Raw genomic sequence first — 25,050 nt, 5'->3', positions numbered from 1 at the left:
TGACCATGCAAGGGTACAAACAAGGGCAGAACTACCATTGGGGCAGACATTCTATATATAGGCGTTTGCAGAAAGTGTACAATCCTAATGCAGGGGAGCTTTTTATAAATGTTGGTTACAGGTCCATCTTCCATCTGTCTATCTATTTTAAACCACTATATAGAGCAACATGTATATTGCTACTATTCCTTACTGCTGAGTACTGCGGAGCCCAAAAATGTTTGCATTACTCGGTACAAAGACTGCTTAGTTGGCTTACATGTCTCTATACACTAGACAGAGCCAGGTGCTTTTTTAAAAATAATTTAAGATACAAATGTGTGCATTTCAAATTTGATATTCGTGTCCCTTTAAGGGTAACCCACAAGAACAAAAATGAGAATATGTGGTTAACTTAACTGAATATGTCAGGGTGAAGAGCTTATAACATTCTCCTTATTTTTCTCAGATCAGATCTGCGTGTTTACAAATAGGGTATAAATGGCAGCCATACATTTAAGACCCTGCAGACAATTCTAGCTTCTTATGGTCCCTAGGGTTCTCCAAATTTGCTAAAATTCTTTGGTGGAAGTGTACACATTCAAGTTCCCAGAAAGTTGTTTCTCAGCCTTTCCATGGCCTGAAGCTACTGTTGGGATTAATGGAATTCTAACCTTTAATGTCCTTGAGATTCCATATAACATTTTAGGGCTGAAGGTCAAAATTTGAGTTGTCAACTTTGCCTACCATTACTCTTTGCATGTTTTATTGTTTGCTTATTATTCATTTATGTATTATAATCATATACAAAATTTGAGTGATGTAGAATACTTACAACTAGATTACGAGTTTTGCATTAGAGGCTGTGCGATGCTAACGAGCAGTTTTCCCTCACCACTCACTTCCAGACAGCGCTGGTATTACGGGTTTTTACAAACCAGACAAGAAGTGAGCGCTGCTTACATTAGCGGTGAGCTGGTGTAACGTGATCGTGCACGATTTCCCCAAAGGAATCAACGAGGAGAGCCGGCTGAAAAAAAGTCTAACACCTGCAAAAAAGCAGCGTAAAACTCACTAACGCAGCCCCATTGATTCCTATGGGGAAATAAAATGTATGTCTACACCTAACACCCTAACATGAACCCTGAGTCTAAACACCCCTAATATTACACTTATTAACCCCTAATCTGCCGCCCCCGACATCGCCGCAACCTACATTAGATTATTAACCCCTAATCTGCCGCTCCGGACACCGCCGCCAACTACATTATATTTATGAAACCCTAATCTGCTGCCCCCAACATCGCCCACACCTACATTATATTTATTAACCCCTAATCTGCCTTCCCCAATGTCGCCGCAACCTACCTACACTTCTTAACCCCTAATCTGCCGCCCCCAACATTGTTGCAACTATAATAAAGATATTAACCCCTAAACCGCCGCACTCCAGCATCGCAAACATTAGTTAAATATTATTAACCCCTAATCTGCCATCCCTAAAATCGCCGCCACCTACCTACATTTATTAACCCCTAATCTGCCGCCCCCAACGTCACCGCAACTATTCTAAATTTATTAACCCCTAAACCTAAGTCTAACCCTAACCCCCACTAACTTAAATATAATTTAAATAAATCTAAATAAAATTACTATTACTATAATTAACTAAATAATTCCTATTTAAAACTAAATACTTACCTATAAATTAAACCCTAAGCTAGCTACAATATAACTAATAGTTACATTGTATCTAGCTTAGGGTTTATTTTTATGTTACAGGCAATTTTGTATTTGTTTTAACTAGGTAGAATAGTCATTAAATAGTTATTAACTATTTAATAACTACCTAGTTAAAATAAAGACAAAATTACCTGTAAAATAAAACCTAACCTAAATTACACTAACACCTAACACTACACTATAATTAAATTAATTCCCTAAATTAAATACAATTAAATAAAATTATCTAAAGTTAAAAAAACAAAACACTAAATTACAGAAAATAATAAAGAAATTACAAGATTTTTAAACTAATTACACATAATCTAATCCCCCTAACAAAATAAAAAAGCCCCCCCAAAATAAAAAAAGCCCTACCCTACACTAAATTACATATAGCCCTTAAAAGGGCCTTTTGCGGGGCATTGCCCCAAAGCTCTTTTACCTGTAAAAAAATTACAAACCCCCCCAACATTAAAACCCACCACCCACACAACCAACCCTACTCTAAAGCCCACCCAATACCCCCTTAAAAAAAACCTAACACTAACCTCTTGAAGATCACCTTACCGGGAGAAGTCTTCATCCAACCGGGCCGAAGTCCTCAACAAAGCCGGGAGAAGTCTTCATCCAAGCCGGGCGAAGTGGTCCTCCAGACGGGCAGAAGTCTTCATCCAGACGGCATCTTCTATCTTCATCCATCCGGCGCGGAGCGGGTCCATCTTCAAGACATCTGGCGCGGAGCATCCTCTTCCAACGAAGTCTTCTTACTAAATGACGGTTCCTTTAAGTGACGTCATCCAAGATAGCGTCCCTTCAATTCCGATTGGCTGATAGAATTCTATCAGCCAATCTGAATTAAGGTAGAAAATATCCTATTGGCTGATGCAATCAGGCAATAGGATTGAGCTGGCATTATATTGGCTGTTCCAATCAGCCAATAGAATGCCAGCTCAATCCTATTGGCTGATTGCATCAGCCAATAGGATTTTTTCTTCCTTAATTCTGATAGGCTGATAGAATTCTATCAGCCAATCGGAATTGAAGGGACGCCATCTTGGATGACATCACTTAAAGGAACCGTCATTTAGTATGAAGACTTCGTTGGAAGAGGATGCTCCGCGTCGGATGTCTTGAAGATGGACCCGCTCCACGCCGGATGGATGAAGATAGAAGATGCTGTCTGGATGAAGACTTCTGCCCATCTGGAGGACCACTTCGCCCGGCTTGGATGAAGCCTTCTCCCAGCTTCGTTGAGGACTTCGGCGCGGTTGGATGAAGACTTCTCCCGGTTAGGTGATCTTCAAGGGGTTAGTGTTAGGTTTTTTTAAGGGGCTATTGGGTGGGTTTTAGAGTAGGGTTGGTTGTGTGGGTGGTGGGTTTTAATGTTGGGGGGGGATTTGTAATTTTTTTTACAGGTAAAAGAGCTGATTACTTTTGGGCAATGCCCCGCAAAAGGCACTTTTAAGGGCTATTTGTAATTTAGTGTAGGGTAGGGTTTTTTTTTATTTTGGGGGGGCTTTTTATTTTGTTAGGGGTATTAGATTAGGTGTAATTAGTTTAAAAATCTTGTACTTTGTTTATTATTTTCTGTAATTTAGTGTTTTTTTTTTTGTACTTTAGATAATTGTATTAAATTGTATTTAATTGTATTTAATTTAGGGAATTCATTTAATTATAGTGTAGTGTTAGGTGTTAGTGTAATTTAGGTTAGGTTTTATTTTACAGGTAAATTTGTCTTTATTTTAACTAGGTTGTTATTAAATAGTTATTAACTATTTAATAACTATTCTACCTAGTTAAAATAAATACAAACTTGCCTGTAAAATAAAAATAAACCCTAAGCTAGATACAATGTAACTATTAGTTATATTGTAGCTATCTTAGGGTTTATTTTATAGGTAAGTATTTAGTTTTAAATAGGAATAATTTAGTTAATGATAGTTATTTTTATTTAGATTTATTTAAATTATATTTAAGTTAGGGGGTGTTAGGGTTAGGGTTAGACTTAGATTTAGGGGTTAATAACTTTAGTATAGTGGTGGCGACGTTGGGGGCGGCAGATTATGGGTTAATAAATGTAGGTAGGTGTCGGCGATGTTAGGGAAGGCAGATTAGGGGTTAATAATATTTAACTAGTGTTTGCGATCCGGGAGTGCGGCGGTTTAGGGGTTAATTTGTTTATTATAGTGGCGGCGATGTCTGGTTTGGCAGATTAGTGGTTAAAAATGTTATTTTAGTGTTTGAGATGTGGGGGGGGCTCGGTTTAGGGGTTAATAGGTAGTTTATGGGTGTTAGTGTACTTTTTAGCACTTTAGTTAAGAGTTTGGGGTTTTTTTTATTAATTTTTTTTATAACCAGCAAACAATACATAGGCATTCAATATAACTCATAAGCCATACGGGGCTTAGTACAGTTTGATATGTACAAGCGAAAAGAGAGAATTTTGGCATGCATTGAAAGAACAGATATAAAATAAAAATATTCATCGCCAATATGTAACAAATTTATTGTCCTGCATGGTTTGCTGGAATTTTTTACCTTTTAATGACTTAACACAAAAACTATAATGGACACTCTATTATAAAATTACCTAATGATAATTTTCTTGACTATGAAAACCCACAAAAAAAAAAAAAAAAACCAACCAACAAAAACAAACAAAAAAAACCCCAACATCCCCGTATGGGGGGATCTCTCACTCGGGCCCCTCCGCGTCCGGGTCCGACTACCCCCTCCATCCTCCCATACAATTACATATCAAACTTATTTCTAGTAACCCTCATATATCCACTTCCCTTACAGTTGAAAGCCAGCTTGCAGGAAACACATTGGATATAACCAGCTCAGCAAACGAGATGGAGTTCAGAAAGAGGGCTAAGATCCGTCTTTGTATATAAAGTGGATAGGATTTAACCACAGGTAACCAGTCTAGCAAGAAGATTTTTATCTTTGCTTCTGTTGAAAAGACTGTATGGTATGATTCATATAATATCTGGTATTGTATTTCCTTAAGAAATATTGAGAAACTAGGTGCCACATGATCTTTCCAGCTCTTCAGTATTAAATGTCTTGTAATTAAAGTAATAATATTCAGAATTTTAGAGTGCCTTTTAGACCTATAATCAGAGCTTGTGAGAAAAAATATGTCCACCGCCGTATACTTATTATAATCTTGATAACATTTACTATACCAAAACCAAATCTTTAACCACAATTGCTGTATTTTTGGACACAACCAGAATAAATGTAGGATGTCTGCTTTAGGAAATACACAGCGAGAACAGACAAAGCTTGTAGAGGATAGAACCTGGACATTTTCTCCAGTTAGAGATAATAATTATTTATAAGTTTCATATGTGATTCTTTCCATGCTGTAGATACCAATACCTTATCTATCATCCCAAAACTCTGTTTTATCCTATTCTGTTCTAGGTCTGGAAAACACCGCTTCCAAAAGTTATATAAATTATTTTCATGCAGATCCCCTTGCTTAGCCAACATAACGTCATAAATTAAAGAAATTGGTGTAAATCCTGACGCAAATCTACGTATGATATTCGTAATATCTGACCAATCCGATAAGGCCTTGCTATCCCACTTCTGTGAAAAAACAAAATGTCGCAATTGGAAATAAGCATATAAATTTGAATTTGGAAGATTAAACTTCTGAAATAGTCCTTCCGAAGTCATTAATCTATCAGAACCAAAAATTTGACATACATAGGAAAGACCAAGCTCAGCCCACTTTCTAAAAACCCCTTGGGCAATACCTGGCAAAAATTCAGGATTTCCTACAATGGGGAGAAACTCCGAAAATGCTGGGGATACCTTAAGGTAGTTACATATCTTCTGCCATGCAATAACAATGTTTTTTATCGACCTTAATTTCATAATATTAAGAGGTAGTTTCTTTAATGGGCAATGCAAAATAGCCTTTAATGCAAATGGTGTGACTAGAAATATCTCTAAATCTAATGAAGTAAAACGATTTAATTCTGTAATCCATTCAAAGGCGATTTTAGCCAAAGAGGCCCAATTATAAAGTCTTAGATCTGGAAGAGCTAGTCCTGCCGTCTCCCGTTTTAACATTAATTTTTTAAGCGCAATACAAGGTTTCCTTTTCCCCCAGATAAAGTTAGACTGCCATCGCTGTAGATCTAATATATCCTTATTAGATAAGAATAAAGGAAGATTTTGGAGCAAATACAATATTCGGGGGAAAATAATTGTTTTTATCAAATTGACCCTAGCAGTAAGAGAGATAGTTAATTAGGACCATAAATCCAAGTCAGTTTTAACTTTTTGCAGTAGCGGGCCATAATTCAGTTTGTACCAAATTTCGGGGTTTCTATGTAAGATAATACCCAGATACCTAAAACAGTCAACCATTTTAAATGGATGCGGCAGTAGCTTTAATCTAGATTCAGAAAAGACCAATAATTCACTTTTGTTATAGTTAATCTTATACCCGGAAAAGGAAGAAAAAAAATCGAACATCCGCACGATCAAGGGGATAGATTTATGCACGTTATCTATAAATATCAATAGATCGTCTGCATACAGTAATATTTTTAAAGTATGACCCCCCCATCAATAACCCAGCTAAACTATCCCTTAAAAGAATTGCAAATGGTTCTAAAGCCAGATTAAATAGTAAGGGCAACAGCGGACAACCCTGTCGTGTCCCTCTTTTCAACTCAATCTTAGGGGATGACATACCATTGACACATAAATAAGATATAGGGGCATTATAGAGGTTACGAATAAATTGCAGGCATTGATTCCTAAAACCAAATTTCTGCACTGCCATAAATAGATAATTCCAGTTGACTGCATCGAATGCTTTTTCAGCATCGACCGTAAGTATAGCTCTCTCGCTATACCTTTTATATTCTCTTCCATTCCTATCTAAATTCCAGATATAATCCAACACCGCCGTAACTTGACGAATATTTCTAAGCGAGTTTCTATTTTTCATGAATCCTGTCTGATCTAAATGTATGATTTTATCTAGAGATATCATAAGTCTAGCAGCTATAATAGATGTCAATAGCTTATAGTCTGCGTTAAGAACTGATATAGGTCTATATGCCCCAGGATCCAAAGGGTCTTTGCCTTTTTTAAAAATTAAGGAAATACGAGCTGCGGTAAGGTTGCTAGACATTTTATTTCCAGCAAAAAAATAATAATTAAATAAGCTGCCTAGAGGAATTCTCATTTCTTCTGCTAGCATTTTGTAGAATTCAACTGGGATGCCATCTGGTCCCGGAGTCTTATTACTGTTTGCTGCTTGGATCGCTTTTAAAATCTCTTCCTCTGAAATTGGTCGATTTAGAGCATGAAGTTCCTCCTCCATAATTCTAGGTAATTTAACTTTCATCCAGAAATTTGTAAAATTATCAGAGTTCACTTCTGTTTCTGAATATAATTGCTGATAAACATTAAAAAATATTCTATTAATATCCACCGAATCCGTATATATGGCATTCTCACCTCTAATGGCTGATATACGGTTTTTATTTTTTCTAATTTTAACCAATGTAGCAAGAAATTTAGCCGAATTACCGTAACTGCCCTTAAATTGATATTTTGTTTTCTGTTCTTCCTGGTGTGATCTTTTCCTCAGAAAAATATCCCTTTCCCTTCTAACCTTGCAGTACTTATCCCAATTTTGAGGAGATCTATGGATACAATAATATCTAAAAGCATTTCTCGTTTGTGCAGCTAACTGCAATTCGTATGCCAAAGTTTTTTTCCTCCAGATAGAGAGATAGGACTTGATGTCCCCTTTTATTACCGCCTTCGCAGCTTCCCAAAACACCTCAATTTTATTAAATTGAGCGATATTAAATGTTGTGTAATCCTTCCATTTCTGTTTTAAAAAATTAATAAATCTTGGGTTATTCACTAGGAACCGTGGAAAGAAAAATGAGTGAGCCTGGCCTTTTGCAGATGATGCTGTCAACAGAGTAACTGAAACTATCGCATGGTCAGATATAACGATATCTTCGATACTTGCCTCTGACCTACAGGTAGCCAATAATTTGGAGATAAAAACTATGTCTATTCTAGAAAAAGTTTTATGAACTTTTGATTCACATGCAAAATTTTGTTGATCCGGATTTTTCAACCTCCAAATATCTACTAACCTTAATTCATGAATACATTTCTTAAAATATTTTGCACTATTATGGTATTCCCTGCTATTCTTTAATGACAGTCTGTCCAATTCAGGGCAGATAGACATATTAAAATCCCCCCTAAAATTAAATTCCCTCCTGAGAAAGGAAATAACTTTTGTTTAATATTATCCCAGAAGTCTACTGAAAATTTATTTGGTCCATAAACATTACACAAAACAAAATCACGTCCATTCAATTGTATATGTAGGATAATATATCTACCCTCCAAATCAACTTGAATGTTATTAATTTTATAATCTAAGTTTTTATGAAGTAAAATTGCTACTCTCAAACTTCTTTTCACTGCAGGGGCTGCTACTAATTCACCTATCCATTTACATTTTAATTTAGGTAATTCTGCTTCCTTTAAGTGTGTTTCCTGTAACATGACAACATCTGGGTTAAATTTCGCTAAATACTTAACAATAAGTTTACGCTTCCTGGGGGAGGTAATACCCCCCACATTCCAGGACAAGATTTTTAAATTAACCGATATTGTTGTCATCTAGCTCCTATCCATTATACCTCCAAAGACCAATAGATAAAAGAGGGCCGACCCGGGTGGAAGAGTTGAAGTGAGAGAGAGAGGAAAAAAAAAAAAAAAAAACACAAACTAAAAATACCCCCTCCTAAATTAAAAAACAAATTAAACTGATTCATTATTATATATAGAGTGATTGACCAGCATAACCAGATTTTATAACAAAAATAAACCATATAGCCATACATTTTCTTATAGACATATCTAACTAAACCATTTCTTTTATAGGATATATTAACCCTATCCATGTTACCTTTTCAGTGTTTATTTAAGAGAGAGCATGTCTTTACTGTATAGCCTCTATAAATTCATGAGCTTCTTGACAGTTATTGATTATCCGCCTACCATCCATGTCTTGGACTATAATCCTAGCAGGATATGATATCCATGCTTTTAAACCTTTCTGGATTATTTTTGTACAATACGGTACCATAAGTTTCCTTTTAGCAGAGGTTTCTGGGGAAAAATCTTGGAATAACAGCAGCTTGTTATTATCTAATAAAAAGGACTCAATTTTCTTATATAATTTCAATAACTCCATCTTATCCTGATACCTTAAAAGCTTAAAAATGCACATTCTACTTCGAGTATGACTACTTTGCCCAGAGTTCCTAGGCCCTACCCTATGCGCCCTTTCTACTATTAAGGGGAGTTGGTTTGATGGAATTCCTAGCGCTTGCGGGAGCACAACTGATGTGAAATTCAAAAGGTCTTCATACTGAGAAGTTTCTGGTAGGCCTACAATTCTAATATTATTGCGCCTGGAGTGATCCTCTAGATCCTCCAGGCGCAATTGTAGATTCGTGATCTTATCATCCTGTTTCATAACTATACTTTCATGTGTGTTGACTAGATCTTCTAAATCTGAGATTCTACCCTCCACCTCATTCATTCTTGTTGCAAATTGTTTAACTTCATTAGCCAAAAATACAATTTCTGAAGATATATGATTAAGCTCCTTCTTAATAGTGTCAAACTGTGGAGTAAACATATCTGAGAGTTGTGACAATAAAGATTGTGTATCTAATGTAGATAAAGACGTGTCCGCCAGCCCTTCTGTAGGGACATCTGTATTCTTATTCCTCCTGTCTTTTATTTTTGGAGGCATCTTAGGAGAATTTTGCTTAACTTGAGTAATATACCTATCCATAGGCATTTAAGAAGTGTAAATAAGTGAAAATTATATATTAATATAAAAATATTATGAATTCAACACAGCTGATGTGACAAAAACAAAACGTAAAAGAAAAAAAAAGTGATCTGGCTAGTCAAAAATAGCCTTCCTATCCATGTGTATTCTTGTCCCCCCCCCCCCCCCCTCTTTTTTTTTTTTTTTTTTTTTTCCCTTGTTATATAAGTGCACTAAGTAAGTGAATTTTCAGAGTCTTTATCCTAAACCACAAAATGTTTTATCCTGCAGACAATGAGGAATATAAAGTTCTACAAAAGATTTTTTTTTTTCCTCTCTCTTCTCCCTTTTTTCCTTTATTTTTCCTTTTTTTTTTATTTTTTATCCTATACTTACACTATCTACACAAACCCCATGCACCAATTTGTTACTTAATAAGGGCGAAGAATTAAATAATAGCAACAATCTTTGGTTGCAATATCCCAGAAATTATTTCAAACAAATGTACGTATTTGCATATAGGCAAATAAGAAAAAAAAAAAACATCCCTTTATCGAAGCATAATATAATCAGTCCTGGGATATAACAAAGTTCTGCAAATAGAAACTGCAAAAGCATGAATATTCAGAAAAACTTCTCAGGGTAAATCATCTGATTGACTTGCAGTGTCCAAACATGCGGCCATAACTTCAAAGAACCTATAGATTTTGCTAGATAGGTAAACAAACCAGCTACCGTCCACCAGATATTTTAAATGGCTGCCTTTAGAATACTGTCCAGAGAGTAGGATGAAAAAACAATTATACTGTTTTAGCAATTTAAGGCCTCCCCTGATTTTACAAACAGCATAATAGAAAAGTACATGTTAGGCCAGCTTACTCCAGCTATATTCCCATCCGTGTTTCTCAGGTAATGCTGCAAACAAGCTGTTTTATAAACTTGCTTTTTTAGCAGGTTAAGATCTTCAAATGGGTGCTACTCCATACTGCTGTGTCTTCCTCTTGCATATAGTAGTTACTGTTACTGTGACCTCCACCTCCTCGGGGTAATCTCAGGGCTACCTGTTAGCTGTATTCCGCCTGTGTGTCAGCCAATAACCTCCTGGCCCAGTGGATAGCAGCGACTTCTGTCTCAGCTTCTTCACCGCGAGGAGGAAGCGCCACTAGCGGATCCCTCCACCCAGTGGAAGCCTCGACCTACCAGCGGCTAAGGTATGTAGTGTATCCACCGGCTCTTACGGCTCCTTCTGTCTCAGCGGCCTGATTAATCTATTGCCGCCATGATTTGCCAATCCACAGTGCTTAATTTGCGCCCCTTCAGAGTGGAGTGTGTGGTTCCTTACCTCTGGGCAAAAACCGCCAACTGCGGGACTGTTCCGATGCTGAGGCTTCAGACGCAAGCCTCACTCCCCGACTCTCTCCCAGAACCAGGCTGGGTAAGCGGGTCTCAGCAGAGGGTAAACGCTGTATTGGTTGGGTGACTCATAGCCATCATGGAGCTGTGCAGCAAGCAGCGTGTCTGTCAGCTCCTCCCTCGCCGGACGTCTCTAGTTAAGAGTTTTATGCTACGGCGTTGTAGTGTAAAACTCTTAACTACTGACTTTAAAATGCAGTACCAGGCTTGACAGGAGAGGTGTACCGCTCACTTTTTGTCAGACTCTGCATTAAAAAGCAGCATTAGGACCGGCCAATGCTGCTTTTTAAGCCTAATGCACAACTCGTAATCTAGACGATTATTTCCTAAATGTTTCAAACACAAATTAATTGTTCAGCATCTGTAGCATTTGTTCACTTTCTCAAACCACCAAAATATAGTACTTATATTATTCAATAAAAAATACTAAATTGAAAAAAAGAAGTTAAAATGTATTATTATTTTTTTATTATTTTTTTTCAAAACTAGCCACATATCTAATTTAATAAAGAGGCAACTTAACTTATTTTGATAATGTATGCATGCGCCTAGCCCTGTCTAAACTCCTAACTATTTGAATATCTGCATTGTTTTTTTATTAGATCAGAAACAAGAATTGCATTTTTGAGCCCTGAAACTCAAATAAGGGTTATACAGTGAGGGGGGGTGTGTGTGAAAAAGACTTCTTAAACATCACCATACTATCTAAAAAAATGGTTTAAAGTTTTTGTCATTGTCATTGGTAATTGCCTGGCAGCTGGAAGCACACATGAACACTTATTTGAAATAGCAGGATTTCACCTTTATCTGTTTTAGGGTCAATGAAGGGAATGCCCAACCCTCGTTATTTTGTGCCATAGACCTATGATTTAATTAGGTATTCACTGTTGCCATGGTAAGCAGCTTGGAGCCATTTTAATGAACGATTGTGTTAAAATTTGTTTAATTTTTTCTAATGTTGCAAAACATTCACTCATCCCTACTGTTTACCTGTGCTAAGGATAGCGCTATTTGTGACCTTTGTGTCCGTGACTGTGCTGTTTTGGCGCTAATACATATGAGGGAAGTGTTGAAAAGGCTCCTGCTAATGCCAGTCTGTGCTTGGTTATTCTTCAAGGAAGTCCTCACGTTCCTGTTTCTGGTCTGCTCTCCTAGCTTTGACTTTAGCGTGTATCCTGGTTTATGGCTTTCACCTCAACTTTGTCTGTGGCCTAATTTATACACTGATAAACTGGTTGCTGATTTCCAGAACAGAACTTCTGATTATTCTTCTGCTTGCCCCTTTTGCTGTAAAGCCTGGTCTGTGATTCTGATATTGGACCCTAGTCTGACCCCTGATGAATCTTCTGGATATTCCTTGGTTGCCGAAAGGAGTATTTATTGACATCATTATGAGTAGTCAGCAAATAAATCAATATAACCTTAAGCTAAAACACAAGTAGCGTGGTCATGAGATAAAAACAGTTTTAGAACCATGAGTGAAAACACAAAAAGTTAATATCACAGTAGCATATAATTTTACTTGATCTTTTATTTATTCTATTTGAAACTATTATGTGTATTAATGTATATCATTAAAAAAATCAGTAAAGCATTTTCTCTTTTATTTGGAATAACATTTATTAATAAACGGCTAAATTACGAGTTTTTTCGGTATGGGTGAAAAAGTCTTGCAGGTTTAGGGGCACCGCACACTTTTTTGGCCGTAACGCAACGTAATTACCGCAGCTTTCCAAAAGTCCATATTACGAGTCTGCCTGGGTGGCCAAAAAGTGAGCGTTACAGCCTATACCGCCAAGATCGATACCGTAAACTGAAAGTCAATAGTTATGAGTTTTGCTGTACCATAAAACTCATAACTAAAGTGCTAAATAGTACACTAACACCCATAAACTACCTATTAACCCCTAAACCGAGGCCCTCCCGCATCACAAACACTAAAATAAAATTATTAACCCCTAATCTGCTGCTCCGGACATCTCCGCCACTATAATAAACATATTAACCCCTAAAACACCGCACTCCTGCATCGCAAACACTAGCTAAATACTATTAACCCCTAATCTGCCGTCCCTAACATTGCCACCACCTACCTACATTTATTAACCCCTAATCTGCCGTCCCCAACGTGGCCGCCACTATACTAAATTTATTAACCCCTAAAACCTAAGTCTAACCCTAACTCTAACACCCCCTAACTTAAATATAATTAAAATAAATCTAAATAAAACCTACTATCATTACCTAAATAATTCCTATTTAAAACTAAATACTTACCTATAAAATAAACCCTAAGCTAGCTACAATATAACTAATAGTTACATTGTATCTAGCTTAGGTTTTATTTTTATTTCACAGGCAAGTTTGTATTTATTTTAACTAGGTAGACTAGTTAGTAAATAGTTATTAACTATTTACTAACTACCTAGCTAAAATAAATACAATTGTACCTGTAAAATAAAACCTAACCTGTCTTACACTAACATCTAACATTACACTACAATTAAATAAATTACATAAATTAAATACAATTAACTAAATTAGAAAAACAAACAAACACTAAATTACACAAAATAAAAAAAGAAATTATCAGATATTTAAACTAATTACACCTAATCTAATAGCACTATCAAAATAAAAAAGCCCCCCCCCCCCCCAAATAAAAAGGAACCCTAGCCTAAACTAAACTACCAATAGCACTTAAAAGGGCCTTTTGCGGGGCATTGCCCCAAAGAAATCAGCTCTTTTACCTGTAAAAAAAAATACAAACAACCCCCCAACAGTAAAACCCACCACCCACACAACCAACCCCCCAAATAAAATCCTAACTAAAAAAAACTAAGCTCCCCATTGCCCTGAAAAGGGCATTTGGATGGGCATTGCTCTTAAAAGGGCATTTAGCTATTTTTCAAGTGCCCAAACCCTAATCTAAAAATAAAACCCACCAATAAACCCTTAAAAAAACCTAACACTAACCCCCGAAGATCCACTTACAGTTTTAAAGACCGGACATCCATCCTCAATGAAGCTGGGAGAAGTCTTCATCCAAGCGGCAAGAAGTCCTCAACGAAGCCGGGAGAAGTCTTCATCCAAACCGGCAGAAGTGGTCCTCTAGATGGGCAGAAGTCTTCATCCAGATGGCATCTTCTATCTTTATCCATCCGGCGCGGAGAGGCTCCATCTTCAAGACATCCAGTGCGGAGCATCCTCTTCTATCGACGTCTTCTTGCAGAATTCTGATTGGCTGATAGAATTATATCAGCCAATCAGAATTAAAGGTGAAAAAATCCTATTGGCTGATGCAATCAGCCAATAGGATTGAGCTTGCATTCTATTGGCTGTTTTGGACATTTTGGACCTCTAGTCCTTAGTCAGTCATGACTAAGGACTAGAGGTCCGAAACGTTGTCCTATTTTGCACCTTGGTGTCCCAAGAAATTTGTGGATTATGAAGAATTGCTAAGTGCTGCTGTCTCATTGGATTTGGATATTTATGGACTAGAGACTGTGGCCTCTAGTTATCAACGTGTCTACTTACCTGCCTTCGACAGCCCCAATACGCTCGCCTAGGCTCGCCTCACATCGCCACCACGGACCTGAATACGTTCGCCAAAGTTATCAAAAAAGCTGTCAAAAAGCTGCGCACCAAGTACGGGGCGATGAGCAGCGGACTGTGATAGTTATCACTCATCCGATCTCGCTGCTCTTTGGCTTTTTCCCAGCTTTATTGATAAGCTGTCACTAAGCACTCACACTAAACTACACTGTTTTACTCCCTATACCGGCACCCCCGGAGCAGCCCGCAACTAAATAAAGTTATTAACCCCTAAACTGCCGCTCCTAGACCCCGCCGCAACTATAATAAATGTATTAACCCCTAAACCGCCGCACCTAGACCCCGCCTCAACTATAATAAATGTATTAACCCCTAAACCACCGCTCCAAAACCCTGCCGCAACTATAATAAATGTATTAACCCCTAAACGGCTGCTCCTGGACCCCGCCGCCACCTTACATTATACCTATTAACCCCTATCCTGCCCCCCCTATACCGCCGCCACCTATTATAAATTTATTAACCCCTATCCTGCGGATCTCTACCCCGCCACAACTAAATAAATTGTTTAACCCCTAAACCGCCGCTCCCGGACCCCGCCGCCACCTATATTAAACATATTAACCCCTAATCTGCCCCCCCTACACCGTCGCCTCCTATAATAAATTTATCAACCCCTATCCTACCCCCCTATATCGCCGCAACCTATAATAAAATTATTAACCCCTAAACCTAAGTCTAACCCTAACACCCCCCTAACTTAAATATTAATTAAATAAATCTAAATAAATTTACTATTATTAACTAAATTATTCCTAGTTAAAACTAAATACTTACCTATAAAATAAACCCTAATATAGCTACAATGTAATTAATAATTATATTGTAGCTATTTTAGGATTTATTTTTATTTTACAGGCAAATTTCAATTTATTTTAACTAGGTACAATAGTTATTAAATAGTTATTAACTATTTAATAGCTACCTAGATAAAATAAAGTCAAATTTACCTGTAAAATAAAAACTAACCTAAGTTACTATTACACCTAACACTACACTATCATTAAATAAATGATTCCTATTTAAAAATAAATACTTACCTGTAAAATAAATCCTAAGATAGCTACAATGTAATTAATAATTACATTGTAGCTATTTTAGGATTTATATTTATTTTACAGTCAACTTTGTATTTATTTTAACTAGGTAGAATAGTTATTAAATAGTTATTAACTATTTAATAACTACCTATCTAAAAGAAATACAAATTTACCTGTAAAATAAATAAAAATAGGAATAATTTATTTAATGATAGTGTAGTGTTAGGTGTAATTGTAACTTAGGTTAGTTTTTATTTTACAGGTAAATTTGACTTTATTTCATCTAGGTAGCTATTAAATAGTTAATAACTATTTAATAGCTTTTGTACCTAGTTAAAATAAATTGAAATTTTGGCTGTAAAATAAAAATAAATCCTAAAATAGCTACAATATAATTATTAGTAATATTGTAGCTATATTAGGGTTTATTTTAAAGGTAAGTATTTAGTTTTCAATAGGATTAATTTACTTAATAAGAATAATATTTATTTAGATGTATTTAATAAATATTTAAGTTAGGGGGTATTAGGGTTAGACTTAGGTTTAGGGGTTAATAATTTTATTATAGTGGCTGCGGTGTAGGGGGGGCAGGATAGGGGTTAATAAATTTATTATAGGTGGCGACAGTGTAGGGGGGGCAGGATAGGGGTTAATAGGTATTATGTAGGTGGCGGCGGGGTCCTAGAGCGGTGGTTTAGGGGTTAATATATTTATTATAGTTGCGGCGGGTCTGGGAGCGGTGGTTTAGGGGTTAACATATTTATTATAGTTGCGGTGGGGTCCGGGAGCTGCGGTTTATGGGTTTACATATTTATTATAGTTGCGGCGGGGTCCGGGAGCGGCGGTTTAGGGGTTAACATATTTATTATAGTTGCGGTGGGCTCCGGGAGCGGCGGTTTAGGGGTTAATAAGTTTATTAGAGTGGCGGTGTGCTCCGAGAGCGGTGGTTTAGGGGGTAATACATTTATTTAGTTGCGGCGGTGTAAGGTGGGGGGCAGATTAGTGGTGTTTAGACTTGGGGTACATGTTAGGGTGTTAGGTGTACACACTTCCCATAGGAATCAATGGGATGTTGGGCAGCAGCGAACATGAGCTTACGCTATGGTCAGACTCCCATTGATTCCTAAGGGATCCGCCACCTCCAGGGTGGCGGATTGAAAACCAGGTACGCTGGCCCGGAATAGTGGCGAGCGTACCTGCTAGTTTTTTGATAACTAGCAAAAGTAGTCAGGTTGTGCCGAGCTTGCGTTCGGAACATCTGGAGTGATGTAAGAATCGATCTGTGTCGGACTGAGTCCGGCGGATTGAAGCTTATGTCACTATATTCTACTTTTGCCGGGCTGTAGTGCTTGATAACTACAGCGAATCAGCCTCGCCACAAATACGCTGCAGAATTCCAGCATATTTGAGGTTGACGGCTTTATAACTAGAGGCCTGTGTGTGGAGTATCTGACAGATTTGCACCGCTTCTAATATCTGTTGTGTTTTTCTTTATTTGAATCAGCTGTTTATTCCCTAACTATGTTCAGGAAATATAATTCCAGAAAATGAATATTTTTTTTTGTTTTAAATCCTGTGATTAATTCTATGTAATATCCCCTTGAATAGCAATTAATCGTTTTCATCCCAGTCATTTGAACTTCTCACCTTCCTGCATATCATATCCTTGTTTTTCAGTTTAGAGTCTAATATATCTTTCAGTATTAGGTGATCCTATTCATTGTGGCAACACACCTTTCATAAACAAAATAGATGAGTATATAGATGAATAATTTTTTTAAGGAAATGTTGTAATATTATTGATTCTACATATTTATTGTTAAAGAGAATAATAATCATACAGTAGAAGATTGAAAAACCAGTGGGCCAGATTACAAGTGGCATGCTAAATATATTTTTCGCTTGAGCACAAACACCGCTCAAAGTAAATTTTTAACACGGGCGGATTAATATACATATTACAAGTTGAAATTAAATTGTTTGTGAGCAAGCGAAACCTGATGAACGCTAACATCTGGACTTCGGATATCCCAACCATGTTAGATTCTTCTCCCTGTAGACTTCAATGGAGTACGTGAAGAAAAAACCTAACACTTATAGCTCGCAAGTTAGCCCAACATCGCATTAGACCTACATTGCTAAACCCGAAGGTATTTATAAATATTTTACATTCCAATGATCTTCACAAAGAAGAAAATCTTTTTATTTTAAATATTTATTTATAAATATATATATATATATATATATATACATACTGTATATATATTAAAAAAAAATTGTAAAATATCTATCTATATGAATATATTCAGGTATATATATATATATATATATATATATATATAAATATATTTTTAAAAATACTAAGAACATTTTCTTTTTAAGTAAAATAAGTAAAGAACATTGGAATGTTACATATTTACAGTAAAATTACAGTTGAACTGTATACAATATTACATTTAATTAAAAGTATGTATATATGTATGTATAGGCACATATATAAACACATAAATACACAGATACATATACATACACACACACACACATATATATATATATATATATATATATATATATATATATATATATATATATATATATATATATATATATATATATATATATTTTACTGTATATACACCCATTTGAACCCTTAAAATATTTTTATTATTATTCATGTGAATATTTTTTATCAGGGAGTGTATTTATGAGTTCACAACTTCAATATAAAGTATTTATGATGTGTTTGGTGCAGATTTTTTTTAGCCTTTACACTTTACGCTAGGTCTTCAGTTACGCTAACCTGACGAGGGCAAATTCTGTTTGCACTTGATCGCACCCATTTACTTTCAACATGTAATACCAGCGCAAGTTTATTTTGGACATGATATTGCTTTTCGTCTCCTTAGCACGCCACTTGTAATCTAGCCCTGTCTGTATAAAAATAAAAAAAATGGTTTTTACTCCATTTGAAGCGAATGGCAGATCAGATCTAAGGCAAGAGGCTGGGTGTGCTAAGGGTTTATACAGACAGAGCAGAAGTTAAGACATGGTGCCCGATGATCAAATCTCACAAAATCTTTCAGATATTTTTAGACCTTATATTGGGCTAGATTACAATTGGAGTGCTTATATTGGGCTAATTACAATTTATTGCTCCCGCTCGCACAATAACTGCACTTGACTTCAGCTTTTTGCACACGTCAGGTACCGCAAGTATTACAAGTTGACCCCATTAAGGTATTCTCCCATAGGCTTCAACAGAGCGTGAAAAGTGGTAAAAACACCCAACTAGTCGCACAAACCCGATCACATTTTCTCAAGTGCACTAACCCGACATGACATATTCCAGTGTTCTTCACATAGAAGATTATGTTCTAGTAATTCATATATATGATAATAGTTTGGTAAAATAAATAAATAATATATAAATCTCTCATATATATATAACACACAGAGAAAGTCCAGCACTCACTTACAAGCTCTCAACTAAAATTTAAAAGCAAAAATGGAAAGGTTAGTTACCGCATCTGGCCAAATGGGACAAGCCCAGGTACCACGTCAAGGTCATTTCCAATACCTGGGACCCTAAAACAGCCACACAATGCAAACTCTCAAATCCAAACAAACTGGGAACAAGGGAAGGGTGCACAGGCTTATGTAATCACCCCAGACATATACAAAATGCGGAAGGGGACTGCACTCTCATACCGGAACGGGTACACATAACATGACCCTGCAACATGCTCAGCCCTGGGTGCTCACCGGCACTCACAGGAAGCTGTGCTGTCCCCAGAGTCACAGGCAGTTAACCCCAGACAGGTCTGGGTGCAAGAACCATAGGGAAAATTACAAAACAAATTAATACAACACACAGAGAAAGTCCAGCACTCACTTACAAGCTCTCAGCTAAGATTTAAAAGCAAAAATGGAAAGGTTAATTACCGCATCTGGCCAAATGGGACAAGCCCAGGTACCACGTCAAGGTCCTTTCCAATACCTGGGACCCTAAAACAGCCACACAATGCAAGCTCTCAAATCCAAACAAACTGAGAACAAGTGAAGGGTGCACAGGCATATGTAATCACCCTAGACATATACAAAACACGGAAGGGGACTGAACTCTCATACCGGACCGGGTACACATCCCATGACCCTGCAACATGCTCAGCCCTGGGTGCCACTGGCACTCACAGGAAGCTGTGCTGTCCCCAGAGTCACAGGCAGTTAACCCCAGACAGGTCTTGGTGCATGTTTCTCTATGTTAAAGCCCTTTCCAGTCCTTTTTATTTTTTTCTAACATCTGAAATGCTCCTTAAAGACCTTTCTGTTCAGGGAAGCCTATCACCCAACTCAGTAACAAACAAATTCCACTTGCCTAATAATTGCCCTCATCTAACTCCGCACTAACATCATTCTCACCTTTGCAGTCCCCAAATCCTGTTCTGTTCCCAGGGGAATAGTGCCCTCATTTTCCTCTTGTCCTGTGTCTTAAAAATGTTGTATCATTGTTGTACTTTTATTTTCATACTCATGGACAGCGCTACGGAATTTGTTGGTGCTTTATAAATAAAGAATAATAATAAATAATAACACTTCATATTTTTGAGTTCTTATAACTTTTTTGTTTTCAATCATTTTTATTAGCTGTTGTTATTAGGAGTGTAACTGAACTTTGAAATAAAATTTTAATGTATTTTGTGCAACAATTTTATATTTGAGCATGCTAATTCTGACGCATGCAAACAACCACGATAACCCCAATATTGCTTGCGCGCAAGTTAGTGCACCACTCATAATCTGGCCCATTGTAATATCTCTCCTTCCCATACATAACTCTTTATAGTGAGTTAAACAGCTCTCAAGGTAAAGTTTGTGTTTCTAAAATTATTTTAGGTACCTCGCCGTGGAGAGCTTGAGATCATTGGGTCACAGTGAGGAGAAGTTCCTGACTTTATCCCCTAAATTTATTATTTGTGGTAATTGTCGCACCTGAGTCTGGGTTCTTGTCCTAAAATGTTATAGGCTTGTGTTGATTATGAGCTAGTTTATAACTGTTGAATGCTAGCGATATTGGATATATTCTGTTTTTTGTGTCCGAGTATTACAAGTTTATAGTAAATGCGAACGCAAAGGACAAATTCAGATTGATAAATGCAGAACTATAGGTACTGTATGAAGTGGAATCCCTCTGCTGTTAAGGAAATAGAGAAATGTATGGATCATGTAATGTCTGTTTTGCAATATATACTTTTTCCCTTATCGGTCTTTCGGCCCCCTTTGACCTTATCTATGCAAGTAGAACCACTCACAATCTTTTCATCTCTGTTTCCTCATCCTGAACTTACAATTCATTCTAGTATCCTACACATTCACCATGTGTTTATGTTACCCATTGGTTTATGTCAACCAATAAATGCCTAACAACAACAAGTTTAAATACTTCATTACAAAATGCAAAGAATAATAACAGCAATGACACTGAGAAACCTCAAACATTTTCTATTTTGTTTTTGGCATTTTATTTTAATATCTATTAATACTAATTACAAATCAGTATATTTTGAGAAAGGTTAGAATGACAAAGGACGAAGACAGTAATTGAATAAAAAGAGATCAATTGCATAAAAGGGAAGTGCTATAAATCATCACATTTAAGGGAACATTCCATGGAAGTAAACAGGTTATGGAAGTATTATTATTCTGCTGTTCTAATGTAAATGGCAGGAGATGGCACAGTATGTGACAAATACATACAGCATTAGATCAACAAGGTCCTCATGTCTGATGGCTACACAGAATTCCTTGACAAACCCACACTTATGAGCCATTTGTTTTTTAATGTAGACAGACACCCAGGAAAATTATACCATGGGACAGAAGGCCAAAAACTGGAACTGTCAACCAGAAAAATTAGGACATTTAGAAAGTATGCTTTGTGGTTATGAAAAAAATCATAAACAACTTATCATATCAGTCTGTTTATTTCTGTGGTTTACTTGACCTAGATTTCAGCAAAGTTCACTGGGATTGCTATTGTATTGTAAAATGGTTGCTTACAAGATTCACAAAAGGCCCATTTTAAACTGAAAGTTCTATAGTTCATACACTTGTCCTTATTTCAAATAAAAGCACAAGGAAATGCACAGTTTTTACTTAATGAGGCCGAATTATCATATGTCTGTCGGACCTGATCCGACAGTGCGGATCAGGTCCGACAGACATCGCTGAATGCGGAGAGCAATAGACTCTCCGTATTCAGCATTGCACCAGCAGCTCACAAGAGCCCCCTGCAGACTCACAGCCAATGGGCCGCCAGCAGCAGTGGCGTAGCGTGGGTTGTCAGCGCCCAGGGCAAGGTAAGAATTGCGCCCCCCTAACCCATTAGCACTGACTGAGTCTCTTCCAACAGTACAGTAGGGATTGGCAAATTTGCTTTGAATCTAGGAGCCAGCTCAACAACGTAGGAGACAGGTTTTTGTTTTAAAACAAACAAAGCTGATCTCATCCCCAGACCCCATTCACCAATTAACACCCAGTATAAGCTGCTGCCACAGACATCCCTTTCCTCTCCTCCCCAAATTACTTACCACCAGGCTTAATAAAGTCACGGGCAGCAGGGCAGGCACGACACGCTAGCCAATACACACACACCAATTATCTTTAAATTTGGTTTAGAATTGCTTGGTGGAAAGGAATATAATCCAATTGATGATAGCCTACTGCAAACTCCCAAACAGAATAAGATAGCATGTTACAAACAAAATACAATACTTTATATGTTTGTACATTTTATTGAGTTGTGTAAACTTATTTATTCATGTTATATGATTTTTTTTTTTAAAGTAAATGTTAGTTGAACATCGCAGCATACAAAATGAATCTTATATTCTCAGTCTTGCAAAAATATTTTATTTCATTGATGTTACCAACAATGAATACACTGGATCTGACTCGCAAGTTTTAAACAGCGACAAAAGCACACATGCCCTATGGTCAAGTTACATGCATGGGTCAGTTCAGCTGCAGGTGCAATGTCATAATATACCTGCTGAAGTAGAAAGCTAAACACCATTTAACGTGGAAACTACCTCCACTTGTATGTACTAAACAATTATGAACCACATTCAAAGAAGCAAATATTGCAGATTTCAAAATAATGTTCAGGTGACCATTTGTCACAGTTCGATCTCTCTATGCATAGAATATTTAATATTTGACTATCTTGGCAGCCATTGATAACAGTGAGTTTTAATAATTAATTGTACTACTTCCAAACGCTTGATTAAGGATCCTTCTTCTTACGTTATTATCTCTAAACCAGTAGCGTTAAGCTCCTTACTTGCTGCCTGCCTCGTCCGGTAGATTCTTGTTTCTCTCCTCTGTTGAATACTTTTATGTTGCTAAGAAACCAGACGCTTCCCAGGAAACTTGTATGGTGAGCCGCAAGGCTCAAATCCCTGAGCTCAAAGTGTTATGTGATGATGCCGTAAGTATAGTGCTCAGGTAGGCGGTTTGTAGTAAAATATTTTGTTATGCGCGTAATGCTTGAAATGTGCACCAACACTCGTGAAGGCGATATACCATTGTAATGCATTTTAAAAGTTTAGATTGCTAGAAAAATAACGTTTTTAAGTTGTGTCTATAATACCTTCGTTTTTAAAGAAAAAAAAAACTACAAAAAATGTTGTACATCAAATTTACTTCATTCTCATTTTATCTTGATTCAGAAAATCTAGGCAGGTATCTACATCTATGGCGGCATTTCTGCAATATTGCTTTTAGCAATGTTATACATAAAAAATGCTTTCCATGTTTAACAGTCCTCACCTCAGGCAGGCAGCAGCTCTTCCCCTCCACTTCTTGCACTCTCGGTCCCTCTTGAACTGCGCGCGCTGGGAGTGGGAGGAGTCAGGACCCGGCGTGCTGTGCTAGTGGCATAAACTGTAAACAGACAGCAGCACAGCAGGGGTAACGTTCAGACTAGAGAGAGTTGGATAAGTAGATTTAGGGATTATAGGAGGCGACCAGACCATGACGAGTCAGACAGACGACACACTGACAAACAATTAAAGAAGTTGACTAATGACTGAGAGTGAGACTTTTGCGCCCCCCATAATTATGCGCCCGGGGCAACAGCCCCTCTGGCCCCCCCCACGCTACGCCACTGGCCAGCAGGGAGGTTTCAATCAACCCGATCGTACTCGATCGGGTTGTATTTTGGCAATTTCTGTCCGCCTCATCAGAGTCTGAAGACTCGTCAAAAACACAGGCCCTCAAGCTCCATAGCAATTTATTTAGAGTACAGTGTTTAAAGGACCATAAAATACAGTAGAATTGCATAATAAACAAATGCATAGTAAAAAGACTATGCAATCACACTTAGGGACTCATGTATGAAGTGCACTGTATGGCCATTGTGCAGCACCGCCCCTGCTCGCCCGACCAATCATGTGTTAGCAGGGTCAGTCAGGGTGCTGAGGAGTGCTGTGTACCTACAAATGCACACGTAGCACACCATTGAGTTGCAAAGGGCTCCATATATTATGTGCACTGTATCTTCACCACCTTTGTTAGCCCCCAGTTAGCCCCCCAAATATTAAGTTCTAGTACCGCCACTGGTAATATTTCTTTCTTTTACATGAGTGATATGGTTAATACTTAAAGGGACACTGAACCCAAATTTTTTCTTACGTGATTCAGATTAAGCAACTTTCTAATTTACTCCTATTATCAAATTTTCTTCATTCCTTTGGTATCTTTATTTGAAAAGCAAGAAGTTTAGATGCCGGCCCATTTTTGGTGAACAACCTGGGTTGTTCATGCTGATTGGTGGATAAATTCACCCACCAATGAACAAGTGCTGTCCAAGGTCCAGAATCAAAAATTGTCTGGCTCCTTAGCTTAGATCCCTTCTTTTTCAAATAAAGATAGCAAGAGAACGAAGAAAAATTGAGAAAGGGAGTAAATTAGAAAGTTCCTTAAAATTGAATCCCGAAAGAAAAAAAAATTGGGTTCAGTGTCCCTTTAATATTCTTTAACCTAATAATTATTAGGTAGCACATCAAATACTATACAGCTGAAAAAAACATTATAAGAGGTATTTTTCTTTCACTTGCCAGGATTTTCAGCCGAGAATAAATTCCATTTGTATTTCATTGTTGAGAAGGATCCTCTGCAGTCTCAACAGATTCTTTATAGCAAACTCTGATCCCTTTTATAACGGACAGGGAGCCTGTGCTGTTCTCTGCTTTCCTCTCACTTGGTTAACTGCCAGCTTTGTCTCAATTCTCCAGAAGTTAAAAGAGTCCAGCGTGTGACAATCATAGAAAGTTACCATAAACACAAATGGCAAAGAACTGGTGACTGGTGCCACTCATTCTATCAAAAGTAAATAAACAAACCTGATCACTCTCATTTTAAGTGTTT

The sequence above is a fragment of the Bombina bombina genome, chromosome 3, assembly GCF_027579735.1.
Source record: "Bombina bombina isolate aBomBom1 chromosome 3, aBomBom1.pri, whole genome shotgun sequence".
NCBI lineage: Eukaryota > Metazoa > Chordata > Amphibia > Anura > Bombinatoridae > Bombina > Bombina bombina.
Note: the sequence above shows the minus strand (reverse complement) of the source record.